Source organism: Macaca mulatta, chromosome 20 (assembly GCF_049350105.2).
Source record: "Macaca mulatta isolate MMU2019108-1 chromosome 20, T2T-MMU8v2.0, whole genome shotgun sequence".
In the NCBI taxonomy this organism is placed as follows: domain Eukaryota; kingdom Metazoa; phylum Chordata; class Mammalia; order Primates; family Cercopithecidae; genus Macaca; species Macaca mulatta.
Genome location: NC_133425.1, coordinates 28,927,113 through 28,945,539, shown reverse-complemented (window position 1 = coordinate 28,945,539; position 18,427 = coordinate 28,927,113). Strand labels below are relative to the sequence as shown.

The 18,427-nt window shown below is 49.1% G+C and overlaps 1 protein-coding gene and 1 long non-coding RNA gene across 2 annotated transcripts in view; one reads left to right on the top strand and one right to left on the bottom strand.

Annotated features, from left to right (window-relative positions):
* The window catches only part of ZNF48 (zinc finger protein 48), a 242,055-nt gene that overhangs the window by 58,342 nt on the left and 165,286 nt on the right, over positions 1 to 18,427 (bottom strand). The gene's annotated exons all lie outside the window — the stretch shown is intronic.
* On the top strand, positions 13,842 to 15,313 carry LOC144337980 (uncharacterized). The gene is made up of 2 exons (XR_013411686.1): positions 13,842 to 14,024; positions 14,897 to 15,313. It is a non-coding gene; the product is annotated as an uncharacterized LOC144337980 (long non-coding RNA).

The following is an 18,427-nucleotide window of genomic DNA, read 5'->3' as shown; positions in this document are numbered from 1 at the left end:
GTACTCCAGCTTGGGCAATAAGAGTGAAACTCCGTCTCAGACAAAACAAAACAAAAGAGAGAGAGAGAAAAAAAAAAAACCCACAAAGTGCTGGGATTACTGGTGCGAGCCACCTTGCCCGGCCTATTCAAGTTTTCTATTTCTTTTTCTTTTTCTTTTTAAGATGGAGTCTCGCTCTGTCCCCCAGGCTAGAGTGCAGTGGTGCAATCTCGGCTCACTGCAAGCTCTGCCTTCGGGGTTCACGCCTTTCTCCTGCCTCAGCCTCGCGAGTAGCTGGGACTACAGGCGCCCACCACCACGCGCTGCTAATTTTTTGTATTTTTAGTAGAGACGAGGTTTCATTGTGTTAGCCAGGATGGTCTCGATCTCCTGACCTTGTGATCCGCCTGCCTTGGCCTCCCAAAGTGCTGGGATTACAGGTGTGAGCCACCGTGCCTGGCCTTCTATTTATTCTTGAGTGAGCTTTGGTGGTTTATTATTTTTAAGGAATTTGTCCATTTTGTCTGTGTTGTTGAATTTACTGGCATAAAGTCGTCTATGAAATTTCCATCAAAAATTTTACTTTTGATGGGTTATTTGTACTTTGAACATGTCATTGGACTGCCTCTGGTTTCTGTTGTTTCAGATAAGAAGTCACTGAGCCACCGCTGGTCGGGTGAGGTGGCTCATGCCTGTAATCTCAGCACTTTGGGAGTCTGAGGCAGGAGGATTGTTTGAGGCCAGAGGTTTGAGACCAGCCTGGGCAACACAGTGAGACCCGCATCTCTACAAAATAAAAGTTAAAAAAAGCCAGCTGCTTGTCAATATTGATGTTTTCCTACACATGATGAGTCTTCCCAATTGCTGCTTTTATGATTTTCTCTTTGTCTTTGAACAGTTTACGATGTAGCTGGCTATGGATCCTTATGTATTTATCCTGTGTGGCATTCTTTGAGCTTCTTGGATGTGTAGATTACTGTTTTTTTTTTTTTTTAAATCAATTTTGGGAAGTTTTTTTTCCCATCATTTCATCAAATATTTTTTTCTGCCCTCTCTCTTTGCTTTCCTCCTGGGACTCCTATATGCTTGTTGTGCCTCCCACAGGTCTCTCAGTCCTCCTCTTCCTCCTCCTCCTCCTCTTTCTTCTTCCTTCTTCTTCCTCTTCCTCTTCCTCTCCTTCTCCTTCCTCTCCCTTTCCCTCTCCTTCTTCTTCCCTTCTCCTCTCCTTCTTCTTCTTCTTTCCTCCTCCTCCTTTTCCTCCTCCTTCTTCTTTCTTCTCTTTCTTTTTGGAGACAGGATCTTGCTCTGTTGCTCAGGTTGGAGTGAAATGGTGGAATCTCAGCTCACCTCTGCCTCTTGGGTGGTCCTCCCACCGCAGCCTCCTGAGTAGCTAGGACTACAGGTGCACACCACCACTCCCGGATAATTTTTGTTTGTATTTTTTTTGTTTTTTGAGACGGAGTCTCGCTCTGTCGCCCAGGCTGGAGTGCAGTGGCGTGATCTCGGCTCACTGCAAGCTCTGCCTCCCAGGTTCACACCATTCTCCTGCCTCAGTCTCCTGAGCAGCTGGGACTACAGGCGCCTGCCACCACACCTGGCTAATTTTTTGTATTTTTATTTTTTTTATTTTATTTTTTATTTTATTTTATTTTATTTTTTTTTGAGACAGAGTCTCGCTTAGTCGCCCAGGCTGGAGTGCAATGGCACGATCTCGGCTCACTGCAAGCTCCGCCTCCCGGGTTCACGCCATTCTCCTGCCTCAGCCTCCCGAGTAGCTGGGACTACAGGCGCCCACCGCCTCGCCCGGCTAATTTTTTGCATTTTTAGTAGAGACGGGGTTTCACGGTGTTAGCCAGGATGGTCTCGATCTCCTGACCTCGTGATCCGCCCGCCTTGGCCTCCCAAAGTGCTGGGATTACAGGCGTGAGCCACCGCGCCCGGCATTTTTTGTATTTTTAGTAGAGACAGGGTTTCTCCGTGGTCTCAATCTCCTGACCTCGTGATCCGCCCGCCTCAGCCTCCTAAAGTGCTGGGATTACAGGCGTCAGCCACTGCGCCCGGCCAATTTTTGTATTTTTTGTAGAGACAGGGATTCACCATGTTAGCCAGGCTGGTCTTGAACTTCTGAGCTCAAGCAATCTGCCCACCTCAGCCTTCCAAAGTGCTATTCATTTTTCTTTGCTTTTTCTCCTCTTTCTTCTTTACTTTGGATGGGATGGTTGTTGTTCTTTCCTTTTCTTTGTTTTTTTCTTTTGAGATGGAGTTTCACTCTTATTGCCCAGGCCGGAGTACAATGGCACCATCTCTGCTCACCACAACCTCTGCCTCCCAGGTTCAAGTGATTCTTCTGCCTCAGTCTCCTGAGTAGCTGGAATTACAGACATGCACCACCACGCCCAGCTAATTTTGTATTTTTCGTAGAGAAGGGGTTTCACCATGTTTGTTAGGCTGGTCTCAAACTCCTGACCTCAGGTAATCCACCCACCTTGGCCTCCCAAAGTGCCGGGATTACAGTAGTGAGCCACCACGCTAGCCCCCACTTTTTTTTTTTTGGTGACAGAGTCTTGTTCTGTCACTCATGCTGGAGTGCAGTGCAGTGCAGTGGTGCAATCTCAGCTCACTGCAACCTCCGCTTCCTGGGTTCAAGTGATCCTCCAACCACAGCCTCCTGAATAGTTGGGACTATAGGTGCACACCACCATCCCTGGCCAATTTTTGTATTTATTTATTTATTTTTTGGAGAAAAAGTCTCGCTCTTGTCGCCCGGGCTGGAGTGCAATGGTGAGATCTCAGCTCACTGCAACCTCCACCTCCCGGGCTCAAGTGATTTTCCTGCCTCAGCCTCCTGAGTAGCTGGGATTATAGGCGCCTGCCACCACACCCGGCTAATTTTTGCATTTTTAGTAGAGACGGGGTTTCGCCATGTTGTCCAGGCTGGTCTCAATTCCTGACCTTAGGTGATCTGCCTGCCTCAGCCTCCCAAAGTGCTGGGATTATAGGCGGGAGCCATTGCGCCTGGCCAATTTTTGTATTTTTTGTAGGGACAGGGTTTCACCATGTTAGCCAGGCTGGTCTTGAATTCCTGAGCTCAAGCAATCTGCCCACCTCAGCGTTCCAAAGTGCTATTCATTTTTTTTTGCCTTTTCTCCTCTTCTTTAGTTTGGATGGTTGTTTTTCTTTTCTTTTCTTTTCTTTTTTTGGGGGGATAAGGTCTTGCTCTGTTGCCTAGGCTGGAGTGCAGTAGTGCATTCATGGCTCACTGTAGCCTCAATCTTCTGTGCTCAAGCCATCCTCCCACCTCAGCCTCCCAAGTAGCTGAGACTACAGGTATGCACCACCACACTTGGCTGAGTTTACTTATGTATTTTTTTTTTTTGGTAGAGATGGAGTCTTGCTATGTTGCAGAAGCTGGTCTCGAACTCCTGGGCTCAAGGGATCCTCCTACTTTGGCCTCCCAAATCACTGGGATTACAGGCATGAGCCGCTGCACCTGGCCCAGCTTGGCTAGTTTCTGTTGATCTTCAAGTTCATCAATTCTGTCTTCTGTCACCTCAAGTCTATTGTTAAACTCCTATAGTGAATTTTTCATTTCAGTTACTGTTCTTTTCAACTCTGGAATTCCCTTCCCTTTTTTTTTTTATAACCAGTCAAACCATTTGTGTGTGTGTGTGTGTATATATATATGTGTGTGTGTATATATATATATATATGTGTGTGTGTGTGTGTGTGTGTGTGTGTATATATATATATATTTTTTTTTTTTTCTTTTTGAGATGGAGTCTTGCTCTGTTGCCCAGGCTGGAGTGCAGTGGCATGATCTCAGCTCACTGCAACCTCCACCTCCCGGGTTCAAGCAATTTTCTGCCTCAGCCTCCCGAGTAGCTAGGATTACAGGCACCCACCACCACACCTGGCTAATATTTTTGTATTTTTAGTAGAGATGGGGTTTCACCATCTTGTCCAGGCTGGTATTGAACTCCTGACCTCGTAATCCACCTGCCTGGGCCTCCCAAAGTGCTAGCATTACAGGCGTGAGCGACCGCGCCCGGCCTCCAGTCAAACCATTACAGTTCAGTGGCATTAAGTACATTCATAATGTTGTGCAACCTTCATAACTATCCATTTGCAGAACTACTTTTTCATCATTTCAAACAGAAACTCTACCTATTAAACAATAACTCCCCATTCCCCCATCTTCCCAGCTTCTGGTAACCTCTATTCTTCCTGTCTCTATGAATTTTCCTACTCTAGGTACCTCATATAAGTGGAATCATACAATATTTGTCTTTTTGTGTCTGGTTTATTTCACTTAACATAGTGTTTTCAAGGTTCATCCATTGTTGTAGCATGTATTATAATTTCATTCTTTTTTAAAAAAATTATTTATGGCCAGGTGCAGTGGTTCACACCTATAGTCCCAGGACTTTGGGAGGCCAAGGCGGGAGGATGACCTGAGTCTAGGAATTCAAGATCAGCCTCGGCAACATGGCTAGACCCCATCTCTACAAAAAAATACACAGATTAGCTGAGCGTCATGGCACACACTTGTAGTCCCAGCTACCTGGGAGGCTGTGGTGGGAGGATCACCTGAGCTCAGGGAGGTTAAGGTTGCAGTGAGCTGTGATTGCACCACTACACCCAAGCCTGGTTGACAGTGAGACCTTGTCTCAAAACAATAAAACGAAGTAAAATAATTTCTACCCCCTTATCAAGATTCTCTATTTTTGATTCATTGTCATCACACTTTCCTTTTGAGTCTTTAAACATGGTTTACTTTAGTTCTGTGAATGTGTTTTTATTATTTTTTAAAATTTTTATTTTTATTTTATTTTCTTTTTGAGACGAAGTCTCACTTTTGTCCCCCAGACTGGAGTGTAGTGGTGCAATCTCAGCTCACTGCAACCTCTGCCTCCCAGGTTTAAGCGATTCTCTTGCCTCAGCCTCCCAAGTAGCTAGGATTACAGGTGCCTGCCACTACACCCGGCTAATTTTTTTTTTTTTTTCCTGAGATGGAGTCTCGCTCTGTTGCCCAGGCTGGAGTGCAGTGGCACAATCTCGGCTCACTGCAAGCTCCGCCTCCCGGGTTCATGCCATTCTCCTGCCTCAGCCTCCTGAGTAGCTGGGATTACAGGCGCCCGCCACCACGTCCGGCTAATTTTTTGTATTTTTAGTACAGACGGGGTTTCACCATGTTAGCCAGGATGGTCTCAATCTCCTGATCTTGTGATCCACCTGCCTCGGCCTCCTAAAGTGTTGGGATTACAGGCGTGAGCCACCACGCCCAGCCAATTTTTGTATTTTTAATAGAGATGGGGTTTCACCATGTTGGCCAGGCTGGTCTCGAACTCCTGACCTCAGGTGATCCACCCTTCTCGGCCTCCCAAAGTGCTGGGATTATAGGCGTAAGCCACCGCACCTGACCTTTTTTTTTTTTTTTTTTGAGACAGAGTCTCTCTGTGTTGCCCAGGCTGGAGTGCAGTGGTGCCATCTTGGCTCACTGCAACCTCTGCCTCCCAGGTCCAAGCGATTCTCCTGCCTTAGCCTCCTTAGTAGCCCAAGCTACCCATAAGCTCTAGGCTGACCCTAAGGCTGCAAGCACAGAAAAGATCCCAAAGGACCAGACCTGGCTGACTGAAAAACAGCCTGAACTTTGTGCTCTACCAAGTGTGCACCACCATGCCTGACTCATTTTTGTATTTTTAGTAGAGATGGAGTTTCACCATGTTGGTCAGGCTGGTCTTGAACTCCTGACCTCAAGATCCTCCTGCCTCGGCCTCCCAAAGTGCTGGGATTACAGGCGTGAGCCACCACACCTGGCTATTTTTATTTTTATTTTTATTGAGATGGAGTCACGCTGTCACCCAGGCTGGTGTGAAGTGGCATGATCTCAGCTCACTGCAGCCTCCGCCTCTCAGTTCAAGCAGTTCTCCTGCCTTAGTCCCCTGAGTAGCTGGAATTACAAGCATGTGCCACCACGCCCAGCTATATTTTTCTTTCTTTTTCTTTTTTTTTTTTGAGACGGAGTCTTGCTCTGTTGCCCAGGCTGGAGTGCAGTGGTGTGATCTCGGCTCACGGCAAGCTCCACCTCCCGGGTTCATGCCATTCTCCTGCCTCAGCCTCCCTAGTAGCTGGGACTACAGGCACCCGCCACCACACCCAGCTAATTTTTTGTATTTTTAGTAGAGACGGGGTTTCATCACGTTAGCCAGGATGGTCTCGATCTCTTGCCCTCATGATCCGTCCACCTCGGCCTCCCAAAGTGCTGGGATTACAGGCATGAGCCACCTCGCCTAGCCACGCCCAGCTAATTTTTGTATTTTTAGTAGAGACGGGGGTTTCACCATGTTGGCCAGGCTGGTCTCGAACACCTAACTTCAGGTGATACACCCGCCTCGGCCTCCCAAAGTGCTGCGATTACAGGCGTGAGCTACTGCATCTGGCCATGAATGTGTTTTTAACAACTGCTCAGTCTTTGTCTTGCTATATGCAACATCTGGGGATGATCAGTGACTTTCCACTGCTTACTTTTTTCCCCTTGCGTTTGAACTGGATTCTAATGCCCCCTATAGGCGGTTGTTGTCATTGCTTTGTGTTTGTTTTATAATTTGCCATGGTGTGTGCCCACTGGTGTCTCTGCCTCATTTTAAAAAAATTCTTGTTTTTGTTTTCAAGTTTGAATTCTTAGGAATACCCCTGTGTCTGTGTAGCCTTAGGTCAGCCAGATAGAGGCTGGGCTCACTCACCTTGAGCCAAGGAGAGTTCTCCTCTGCCAATGGATCTGGGTGTGGGTGGGAGAGCACAAAGTTCAGGCTGTGTTTCAGTCAGCCAGGTCTGGCCCTTTGGGATCTTTTCTGTGCTTGCAGCCTTAGGGTCAGCCTAGAGCATATGGGTAGCTTGGGCTGTCTCTGCTTTCTGCTGCAAATGAAACTAATATGTGTGACCCAATTGCAAATACATCAGGTTTCTACTCGCTTGCCACTAAGATTGTCACTTGCACTGACATTGCTGGGCATGGGTATCGTCCCTTTCTCCCAATCAAATGAGCTCCCTTTGGCAGTAAAGCTGCCAGCCCTTAAGGTGTGCCCACCGTGGCAGAACCTCTGCAGCTATCCAGCTGGGAATGGGGAGAGGGGGAGCCGTCCTGGCAAGAACACCACAGAACCCCCCACTGTTCTCACTCAGAGGTGAGCAGTTTTCAAGCATATATATGCCTCTGAGACTGCTATAGGTCTTTCTTTGTTTTTCTAACATGTAATTACTTTTGTGTGTGTGTGTGGAGACACGGTCTCACCATGTTGCCCAGGCTGGTCTCAAACTCCTGGTCTCAAGCGATCCTGGTGCCTTGGCCTCCCAAAGTGCTGGGATTACAGGGGTGCATCCCGCACCTGGTCTAAGGGCTTTCTTTTCACCTTTGTTAGTCATGACCAGAATTGCCCCTAGTCTGGTTAATTTGGCCCCACAACTGAGCAGCCTGCTTCTGAGTCTTCTACAGGATGCCTCTGTGCTCGGCGGTCTTTCTTTTTTTTTTGAGACGGAGTCTCACTCTGTCGCCCAGGCTAGAGTACAGTGGCATGATCTTAGCTCACTGCAACCTCCATCTCCTGGGTTCAAGTGATTATCCTGCCTCAGCCTCCCGAGTAGCTGGGACTACAGGTATGTGCCACCACACCTGGCTATGTTTTTTTTTTGTATTTTCAGTAGAGATGGGGTTTTGCCACATTGGCCAGGCTGGTCTCGAACTTCTGACCTTGTGATCGCCCACCTCGACCTCCCGAAGTGTTGGGATTACAGGCATGAGCCACCATGCCCGGCCAAGAGAAGGGAAAAATTCATTACCATGAAATGTGTGAAATTGCAATGGGAAGGCCGGGCGCGGTGGCTCAAGCCTGTAATCCCAGCACTTTGGGAGGCCGAGGCGGGCGGATCACAAGGTCAGGAGATCGAGACCACAGTGAAACCCCGTCTCTACTAAAAATACAAAAAAAAATTAGCTGGGCGCGGTGGCGGGCGCCTGTAGTCCCAGCTACTCAGGAGGCTGAGGCAGGAGAATGGCGAGAACCCGGGAGGCGGAGCTTGCAGTGAGCCGAGATCGCGCCACTGCACTCCAGCCTGGGCAACAGCGTGAGACTCCGTCTCAAAAAAAAAAAAAAAAAAAAAAAAGAAATTGCAATGGGAAGAAAACATACTCCAGGTGAGGGTCAAACTCACAACCTTGGCATAACCCACACATATACTGCTGTATAAGTACCAAGCGTTAACCGATTGAGCCACTGGAGCACGTGGTGGTCTTTCCACTCTGGTTGGTAAACCCTGTGCTAGCCTTGCCCGGTCTGAGCCCTGGGATTGTCCTGTCTGCTCTTTTCCGGTGGTCATTCTGCAGGCTCCCACACGGGCCGCACAGTGCTCAGCTGGACTGTGGCCCCTCTGCAGATGGCTGGAGCTCTCCTTGCATTCCTTATTACTTTGCCTTGCGAATCCCACCTGCCTTGGCCTCTCTGAAATCCAGTCTCTATTTCCTCCACTCGGGGAGACTGCTGGACCCTGTGAGTCCCTTTCCTGTGCTACAGCCTGGAAATTCTCTCCAGACAGGAAGCTGGCCAGTCCTAGGATTCATCTCCTTTGTTTCTCATTTCTCAGTGCTCACTGCCCTGTGCTGCTGGTGTGCAGTGTCTGAAAGGCCAAGATTTTGGGTGGGTTTTTACTTGTTTAAGATAGGTAGGTATATCTGGCCGGTGTTACTCCTCCTTTCTGGTTGGAAGACCCCACTTAGATTTTTTTTTTTTTTTTTTTTTTTGAGACGGAGTCTCACTCTGTCACCCAGGCTGGAGTGCAGTGGTGTGATCTCGGCTCACTGCAACCTCTGCCTCCCAGGTTCAAGTGATTCTCCTGACTCAGCCCTCAGCCTTCCAAGTAGCTGGGATTACAGGCATGTGCCACCATGCCCAGCTAATTTTTGTATTTTTAGTAGAGTTGGGGTTTCACCATGCTGGCCAGGCTGGTCTCAAACTCCTGACCTCGTGATCTACCTGCCTTGGCCTCCCAAAGTGCTGGGATTACAAGTGTGAGCCACCGTGCCCGGACTTTTTTTTTTTTTAAATTAGAGACAGGATCTCCCTGTGTTGCCCAGGCTGGTCTTGAACTACTGGGCCCAAGCAAGCCTCCTAAAGCGTTGAGATTACAGGCATGAGCCCCTGCACCTGGCCTTAGACTTTTCTTTTCTTTTTTTTTTTTTTGAGATGGAGTCTTACTCTGTTGCCCAGGCTGGAGTACAATGGCATGATCTCAGCTTACTGCAACCTCTGCCTCCCGGGTTCAAGCGCTTCTCCAGCCTCAGCCTCCTGAATAGCTGAGATCACAGATGCCCACCACCATGCTCGGCTAATTTTTGTATACATATATTTTTTATTTCTTTTCTTTTCTTTTTTTTTTTGAGACAAAGTGTAGCTCTGTCGCACAGGCTGGAGTGCAGTGACACACTCTTGGCTCACTGCAACTTCAGCCTCCCAGGTTCAAGTGATTCTCCTGCCTCAGACTTCCGAGTAGCTGGGATTATAGGCGCCCACCACCATGCTCGGTTAAATTTTGTATTTTTAGTAGAGACAGGGTTTTGCCAAGTTGGCAAGGCTGGTCTCAAACTCCTGACCTCAGGTAATTCGCCCACCTTGGCCTCCCAAAGTGCTGGGATTACAGGTGTGAGTCACCACACCCGGCCTAATTTTTGTATTTTCAGTAGTGACGAGGTTTTGCGATGTTGGCCAGGAGGGTCTCAAACTCCTAACTTCAAGTGATCTGCCCACCTCAGCCTCCCAAATTGCTGGGATTACAGGTGTGAGCCACTGAGCCCAGCCTAGACTTTTCGATTACACTATGCTGTGTCCCATCCCAGCCCAACCCTGCCTGGTGCCCCAGCATCCCTGGCAGCAGAGAAGGTTGAAGGGGAAGCTTCTGATTTTCCATAAATCTCGCTGAAGTTCTTCAGGGAGGTCAGCAGGGGGCACCATTCTCTGTGCTCACGCACTCATGTGCAATGCGGACTAGCAGCAGGTGTGAGGAAGGGCAGGGATAGAGCCTGGCCTTGAATGTCACAGCCATGAGATTTCTGTGACCCTACTGCCACCAACTTGTCTGGTATCCACGAGGAGGCAGGACATGTGACACCCACCTGGGTTCCCTGGAATGTTTGTCTTCTGAGGCTTTGGCCTCTGATTGTTCCTGAAGTTGCCTTTGGTATAATAACATCTAACATTTAGTAAATATGAAAAATGTGCACTAGGCTAGGTTTCGTATATGGTAGTCCTTGTGATATGATTGTCATGCAGGTGTAGACCCTTTAGTAGCTAGAATGTGAGGCCTTCTGGGGTTTCCTGAAGGAGTGGCCAGAGTAACCAGGGTGGGAGGGTTTGGGGGAGGGCCTTGGGCCATTGGCTAATTAGCAAGAGGCACAGAAGGATTTCAATATTTTAGCAACTGGGAGGCTGGGCAAGGTGGTCATGCCTGTAATCCCAGCACTTTGGGAGGCCATGGCAGGAGGATCACTTAAGCCCACAAGTTCGAGACCAGCCTAAGCAACGTAGTGACACCCCCGTCTATTCAAAAAATTTCAAGAAGTGGCACACGCTGTAGTCCCAGCTGCTCTGGAGGCTGAGGCAGGAGAATCAATTGAGCCCAGGAGTTTGCAATTACCACTTCACTTCAGCCTGGGCAATGTAGTAAGACCCTGTCTCTAAAAATAAGTAAATAAATAAATACCTTCTTGGAACAGTTGTATTGAGGCTTTTTTTTTTTTCCTTTTCAGCAAGCATCTTTTGGAAAGTATTTATTTTGGTCGGGTGCGGTGGCTCACGCCTCAGCCTCCCAAGTAGCAGGGATTACAGGCATGTACCACCACACCTATCTCATTTTTGTATTTTTAGTAGAGATGGGGTTTCACCATGTTGGCCAGGCTGGTCTTGAACTCCTGACCTCAAATGCTCCACCCCCCTCGCCCTCCCAAAGTGCTGGGGTTACAGGCGTGAGCCACTGAGCCTGACAAAGTCTACTCTTACTCTTAAAAAAAAAAAGAGGCCAGGCGCGGTGGCTCACGCCTATAATCCCAGCACTTTGAGAGGCTGAGGCAGGTGGATCACAAGGTCAGGAGATCAAGACCAGCCTGGTCAACATGGTAAACCCCATCTCTACTAAAAATACAAAAAATTAGCCGGACATGGTGGCAGGTGCCTGTAATCCCAGCTACTCAGGAGGCTGAGGCAGAAGAATTGCTTGAACCTAGGAGGTGGAGGTTGCAGTGAGCCGAGATTGCACCACTACTCTCTAGCCTGGGCAACAGAGTGAGATCCTGTCTCAAAAATAAATAAATAAGGCCGGATGCAGTGGCTCACGTCTGTAATCCCAGCACTTTGGGAGGTCGAGGTGGGTGGATCACCTGAAGTTCGAGATCAGCCTGGTCAACATGATGAAATCCTGTCTCTACTAAAAATAAAAAATTAGCTGGGTGTGGTGGCATGCACTTGTAGTCCCAGCTACTCAGGAGGCTGAGGCAGGAGAATTGCTTGAACATGGGAGGCAGTGGTTGGGCCATAGAGAGAGACTCCGTCTCAAAATAAATAAATAAAATAAATAATAAATAAAATAAAATAAAGTCTACTCTTACTCTTAAAAAAAAAAAAAAAAAAGGCCAAGCATGGTGGCTCACGCCTGTAATCCCAGCACTTTGGGAGGCCAGGGCGGGCGAATCACGAGGTCAGGAGATCGAGACCATCCTGGCCAACATGGTGAAACCCCGTCTCCACTAAAAATACAAAAATTAGCTGGGCACGGTGATGCGTGCCTGTAATCCCAGCTACTCAGGAGGCTGAGGCAGGAGAATCGCTTAAACTAGGGTAGTCAGGGCCGGGCGCGGTGGCTCACACCTGTAATCCCAGCACTTTGGGAGGCTGAGGCGGGCAGATCACAAGGTCAGGAGATCGAGACCATCCTGGCTAACACGGTGAAACCCCGTCTCTACTAAAAATGCAAAAAATTAGCCGGGCGTGGCGGTGGGTGCCTGTAGTCCCAGCTACTCGGGAGACTGAGGCAGGAGAATGGCGTGAACCCAGAAGGCCGAGCTTGCAGTGAGCCGAGATCGCGCCACTACACTCCAGCCTAGGCGACTGAGCGACATTCCGTCTCAAAAAAAAAAAAAAAAAAAACTAGGGGAGTTGGAGGTTGCGGTGAGCCAAGATGGCGCCACTGAACTCCAGCCTGGTGACAGAGTGAGACTCTGTCTCCAAAAAAAAAAAAAAGAGGCCAAGCGCAGTGGCCCAGGCCTGTAATCCCAGCACTTTGGGAGGCAGAGGCGGGCGGATAACGAGGTCAGGAGATGGACACCATCCTGGCCAACGTGGTGAAACCCCATCTCTACTAAAAATACCAAAATTAGCTGGGCATGGTGGTACGTGCCTGTAATCCCAGCTACTTGGGAGGCTGAGGCAGGAAAATCGCTTGCACCAGGGAGTCAGAGGTTGCAGTGGGCCGAGATTGCTTCATTGCACTCCAGCCTGACAACAGAGCAAGCCTCTGTCTCAAAAAAAAAAAAAAAAAAAAAAAAGGAAATCCTCCTGCCTCAGCTCCTGAGTAGCTGAGATTACAGATGTGAGCTACCACATCTAGCTCTAATTTAAGTATCCACATGTGGCTAGTGGTTATCTATTGGAACACGCAGTTCTAGAGGCTTTAATATAGGGACTCCTTATGGAGAAATGGGTATGGTTAAAGGAGGCTACAAGGAACGCTGAAGCCCTAAGAGACTAGCAACTGTGGGAGCCTGTTACTGTTTCTAGGACTGATGGGGTAACAGGAAGAAACTGTTACTGAAACTCATTAAAACCTGGGGATGTAGCAGAAGGGACCACCTGACAGGTGCTCTGATGTGGGTGGGGAGATGAAGCCACTGCCAGAGACGTGAGGCACAGCAGGAAGGGAGCAGAATAGAAATGTCCCGACTATCCTCCCCGTTGCAGCTCCAGCCAGTCCTCCTTTTAGCTAAACTCAGGTGAAATCCAGGCCAGCACGGTGGCTCACCCTTGTAATCCCTGCACTTTGGGAGGCCCAGGCGGGGAGTTCGAGACGAGCCTGGCCAACATGGCAAAACCCCGTCTCTATTTTTTTTTTTTTTTGAGACGGAGTCTCGCTCTGTAGCCCGGGCTGGAGTGCAGTGGCCGGATCTCAGCTCACTGCAGGCTCCGCCTCCCAGGTTTACGCCATTCTCCTGCCTCAGCCTCCCGAGTAGCTAGGACTACAGGCGCCCGCCACCTCGCCCGGCTAGTTTTTTGTATTTTTTAGTAGAGACGGGGTTTCACGGTGTTCGCCAGGATGGTCTCGATCTCCTGACCTCGTGATCCGCCCGTCTCGGCCTCCCAAAGATTACAGATTGAGCCACCGCGCCCGGCCTAAAACCCCGTCTCTATTTAAAAATACAAAAAATTAGTTAGGCATGGTGGCGGGCGCCTGTAATCCCAGCTATTTGAAAGGCTGAGGCAGAAGAATTGCTTGAACTGGGGAGGCGGAGGTTGCAGTGAGCTAAGATCCTGCCACTGCACTCCAGCCTGGGTGACAGAGCGTGACTCCATCTCAAAACAAAACAAAAAACAGAGGGTGGGGGAACCTCCAGGGCAGAGGGTAGGGCTAAGAATAGGTCTGGGAGTGAGGGTAGATGATGACCAGCCCAGAGCCACAAACCCCAAAACATCACTCTGAACCCCAAGGCTCTGAGGAACCCTGTCTGAAACTACTTCCTAGGTGGGACACGTCTAACTGAATGGAAATGGAACTGAACAGATACGAGGGTGGAGGGAACCCCGGAGGTCCCTTCTGAGGGATCTTTGCTTAGTTCTGTTCTTTTCCTTTTTCTTCTTTCTTTCTCTTTCTCTCTCTTCCTTTCCTCTTTCTTTTCTTTTTTTTTTTTTTTGACTGAATCTCGCCCTGTCACCCAGGCTGGAGAGTACAGTGGCATGATCTTGGCTCGCTGCAACCTCCGCCTCCCCGGTTCAAACGATTCTCCTGCCTCAGCCTCCCTAGTAGCTGGGATTATAGGTGCCTACCACCACGCCCAGCTAATTTTTGTATTTTTAGTAGAGACAGGGTTTTGCCAAGTTGGCAAGGCTGGTCTCAAACTCCTGACCTCAGGTAATCCGCCCACCTTGGCCTCCCAAAGTGCTGGGATTACAGGTGTGAGCCACGCTCCCAGCCTTTGCTGAGTTCTTAAAGCCTGAGACGGGAAAAGAAAAACAGTAAACTCTGACAAGCTTTGTCGTGAGCTGGGTAATTTCACTATTTTCTTGTTTAACTTTAAGAGTGTCCTGGAGAGGGCAGCACCATTACCTTTACTTTAGAGCTGGGACAGAGACAGTCCATGGCACCTATCCATTGAGGAATGGAGTCAGTCCTCCAATGGAGGGAGGCCGATTGAGGTGTGATACTGAGCGTCCTATCAGTTGTTCAAGGGCTGGGGCAGATCTAATGTTTTGTCTGTAATGGCCAATACTTAGGTGGCCAGGGCCCCAGCTCTGGAAACCTGTAATGGCTGCTACCACCTCTGACTTTGCTGGGTGCACACATCTGCCCAGACTCAATGTGCTGCAATCCCATGCAACCTCCAGGCCCACACTGAGAATCAAGAATTGTGGACTGTTGATTCTCCAGATCTTCTCAAAAGCCCAGCTGCTGGCTGGGTATACAGTAGCTCACATCTGTAATCCTAGCAATTTGGGAGGCTGAGGCGGGCGGATCACTTGAGGTTAGGAGTTCAAGACCAGTGTGGTCAACATGGTGAAACCCCATCTCTACTAAAAATACAGAAATTACCTACCTGGGTGTGGCGGTGGGCACCTTTAGTCCCAGCTACTCAGGAGGCTGAGGCAGGAGAATCCCTTGAAACCAGGAGACAGAGGTTGCAGTGAGCCGAGATCGTGCCACTGCACTCCAGCCTTGGTGACAGAGCGAGACTCTCTCTCAACGCTTGAGGGCTGAGTGAACACTCCTTAAGTCTCTAACTATTTCCAGTTATAGCCACTGGTCGACTTAGATCAACAGAAGTCTATATGGATTACTCTAATGGAGTGCAAAAAGATCTGAACTAGGACCTCGTTGTGAATTCTGATCCTACCCCTTACCAGCTGTGTGACCTTGGGCAAGACATGGAGTCTCTCTGAGCTGTCACTACCCTCTCTGTAAGTGAAGTGGCACTCACTCCTTTTTTTTTTTGAGACAGAGTTTTGCTCTGTTGCCCAGGCTAGAGTGCAGTGGCGAGATCTCAGTTCACTGCAAACTCCGCCTCCTGGGTTCACGCCATTCTCCTGCCTCAGCCTCCCAAGTAGCTGGGACTACAGGCACCCGCCACCACACCAGGCTATTTTTTTGTATTTTTAGTAGAGATGGGGTTTCACTGTGTTAGCCAGGATGGTCTCGATCTCCTGACCTCGTGATCCGCCCGCCTCGGCCTCCCAAAGTGCTGGGATTATAGGCTTGAGCCACTGCACCTAGCCAGTGGCACCCACTTCTTGTTGGTCCTCTTCTCCTAATTGACACACACCCATTTTTTAAAATTTTAAGATAGGGTCTTATTCTGTCGCCCAGGTTGAATTGCAGTAGCGTAATCCTATGTCACTACAAACTCAAACTCCTGGGCTCAAGCAATCCTCCCAGTTCAGCCTCCCGAGTAGCTGGGACCACAGGCACGTCCCCCCGTGCCTGGCTAATTTTTAAAAAAATTTTAAGTAGAGATAGGGACTCACTGTGTTGCTGTGTTGCACAGGCTGGTCTCAAACTCTTGGACTCAAGTGGTCCTCCCACCTCAGCCTCCAAAAGTGTCAGGGTTACAGGTAAAAGCCACAGTGCCTGCTGACACTCACTCTTAAGTTGAGTTCACACAGACCCCTGGCTTTAAATATCATCCAAATGTTTATGTCCCCCAAGTTTTCATCTTCACTGCAGACCTCTTCTGTGAGCTTCAGAACTGCTCACTTGAAACTTCCTCTTGGGTTTCTGACAGGCAACACAAACTTAACATGTCCCAACATGAACTTTTTTTTTTTTTTTTTGAGACATAATCTTGCTCTGTTGCCCAGTTCGGAATGCAGTGGCCAGATCTTGGCTTACTGCAACCTCTGCCTCCCAGGTTCAAGTGATTCTCCTGCCTCAGCCTCTCGAGTAGCTGGGATTACAGGTGCGTGCCACCATGCCCAGCTACTTTTTTGTATTTTTTTTTTTTTTTTTTTGGGGACAGAGTCTCGCTCTGTCGCCCAGGCTGGAGTGCAGTGGCCAGATCTCAGCTCACTGCAAGCTCCGCCTCCCGGGTTTACGCCATTCTCCCGCCTCAGCCTCCCGAGTAGCTGGGACTACAGGCGCCCGCCACCTCGCCCGGCTAGTTTTTTGTATTTTTTTAGTAGAGACGAGGTTTCACCATGTTAACCAGGATGGTCTCGATCTTCTGACCTCGTGATCCGCCCGTCTCGGCCTCCCAAAGTGCTGGGATTACAGGCTTGAGCCACCGCGCCCGGCCACTTTTTTGTATTTTTAGTAGAGACAGGGTTTCACCGTGTTGGCCAGACTGGTCTCAAACTCCTGAGCTTGAGCAATCTGCCCGCCTCTGCCTCCCAAAGTGGTGGGATTACAGATGTGAGCCACCGCGCCTGGCCCCAAAACGAACTCTTTATCTTCTCCCCCATACCTGCTCCTCCTGCGGCCTTCCCATATCAGAATACAACAATTCTACGCTTACAGTTGGTGTGGCCAAAAACCTTGGTGTTGTCCTCAGTCCTCTCTCACACATCCCCAAATCCAATCTGTCAAGAAACCCTGGTGATCACTTGAGCCTAGGAGTTTGAGACCAACCTGGGCAACATAGCAAGACCCTGTCTCTACAAAAAATACAAAAATTAGTGGCAGGGCGCGGTGGCTTATGCCTCTAATCCCAGCACTTTGGGAGGCTGAGGCAGGCAGATCACGAGGTCAAGAGATTGAGACAATCCTGGCCAACATGGTGAAACCCCATCTCTACTAAAAGTACAAAAATTAGCTGGGTGTCGTGGCATGTGCCTGTAGTCTCAGCTACTTGGGAGGCTGAGGCAGGAGAATCACTTGAACCAGGGAGGCAGAGGTTGCAGTGAGCTGAGATCGTGACACTGCACTCCAGCCTGGTGACAAAGCGAGACTCTGTATTTAAAAAAAAAAAAAAAAAAAAAAAAAAAAAAAAAAAGCTGGGCATGGTGGCACACACCTGTGGTCCCTGCTACTACTCGGGAGGCTGAGGTGGGAGGGTCGCTTGAGCCCAGAAGTTGAGGCTGCAGTGAGCCATAATTGCACCAGTGCACTCCAGTCTGGGCCACAGAGCGAAACTCTGTCTCTAGAAAACAGAACAGGCCGGGCGCGGTGGCTCAAGCCTGTAATCCCAGCACTTTGGGAGGCCGAGACGGGCGGATCACGAGGTCGGGAGATCGAGACCATCCTGGCTAACACGGTGAAACCCCGTCTCTACTAAAAAAAATACAAGAAACCTAGCCGGGCGAGGTGGCGGGCGCCTGTAGTCCCAGCTACTCGGGAGGCTGAGGCAGGAGAATGGCATAAACCTGGGAGACGGAGCTTGCAGTGAGCTGAGATCCGGCCACTGTACTCCAGCCTGGGTGACAGAGCGAGACTCCGTCTCAAAAAAAAAAAAAAAAAAGAAAAAAGAAAACAGAACAAAACAAAGTTGAATCTCTCTAAACTCTACACATTGACTCAGAGCGAAAGTGCTAATAATGACCGAAAGCATGCCCTATGGCCGCCTTTCCTCTCTGACCTCGCTTTTCATGCACTCTGCTCCAGCCATACTGACCTCCTTGGGCTTCCCAGAACACTCCAAGCAGGACCCGGTTTAGGGGACATCAGAGGGGAGACTTGAGGGAAGAGGGAGTCAGCCATGCAGTGTTCAGGGGGAAGCCCACAGACTAACAAAGCTGTGGTCATGTGACTAAGTTTCCACCAATAAGTACTTGTAGTCAAAAAGGAAGAAACACAGTAGTTCCTCAGAGAAGGTCGATATTTCCTGACACTCACTTCTGAAACTAATTTTCATATAAGAACATATTTCATGCCAGTTGATGTCATGGATATAATGGCTGATGGGCAACACACCACTCCTGAGGAACGGCTTGGGCGCTGGAGCCAGACAGACCAGCCTGAAGGCAGCCACCCCTCACTGTGTACCCTTGGGAACATTTCTGAGTCTCAGTTTTCCTCACCTTTAAAATGGGCATAGTAAAAGAAAAAGAAGAGCCAGGCATGGTGGCACAGTCCGGTAATCCCAGCTACTCAGGAGGCAGAGGCGGGAGGAGTTTGAGGCCATGCTGGGGAACATAGGAAGATCCTGTCTCTTTAGATTTAAAAAATATTAAAAAGTAAAAGTAAAGAAAAATGGGCATAGAGTATGCAT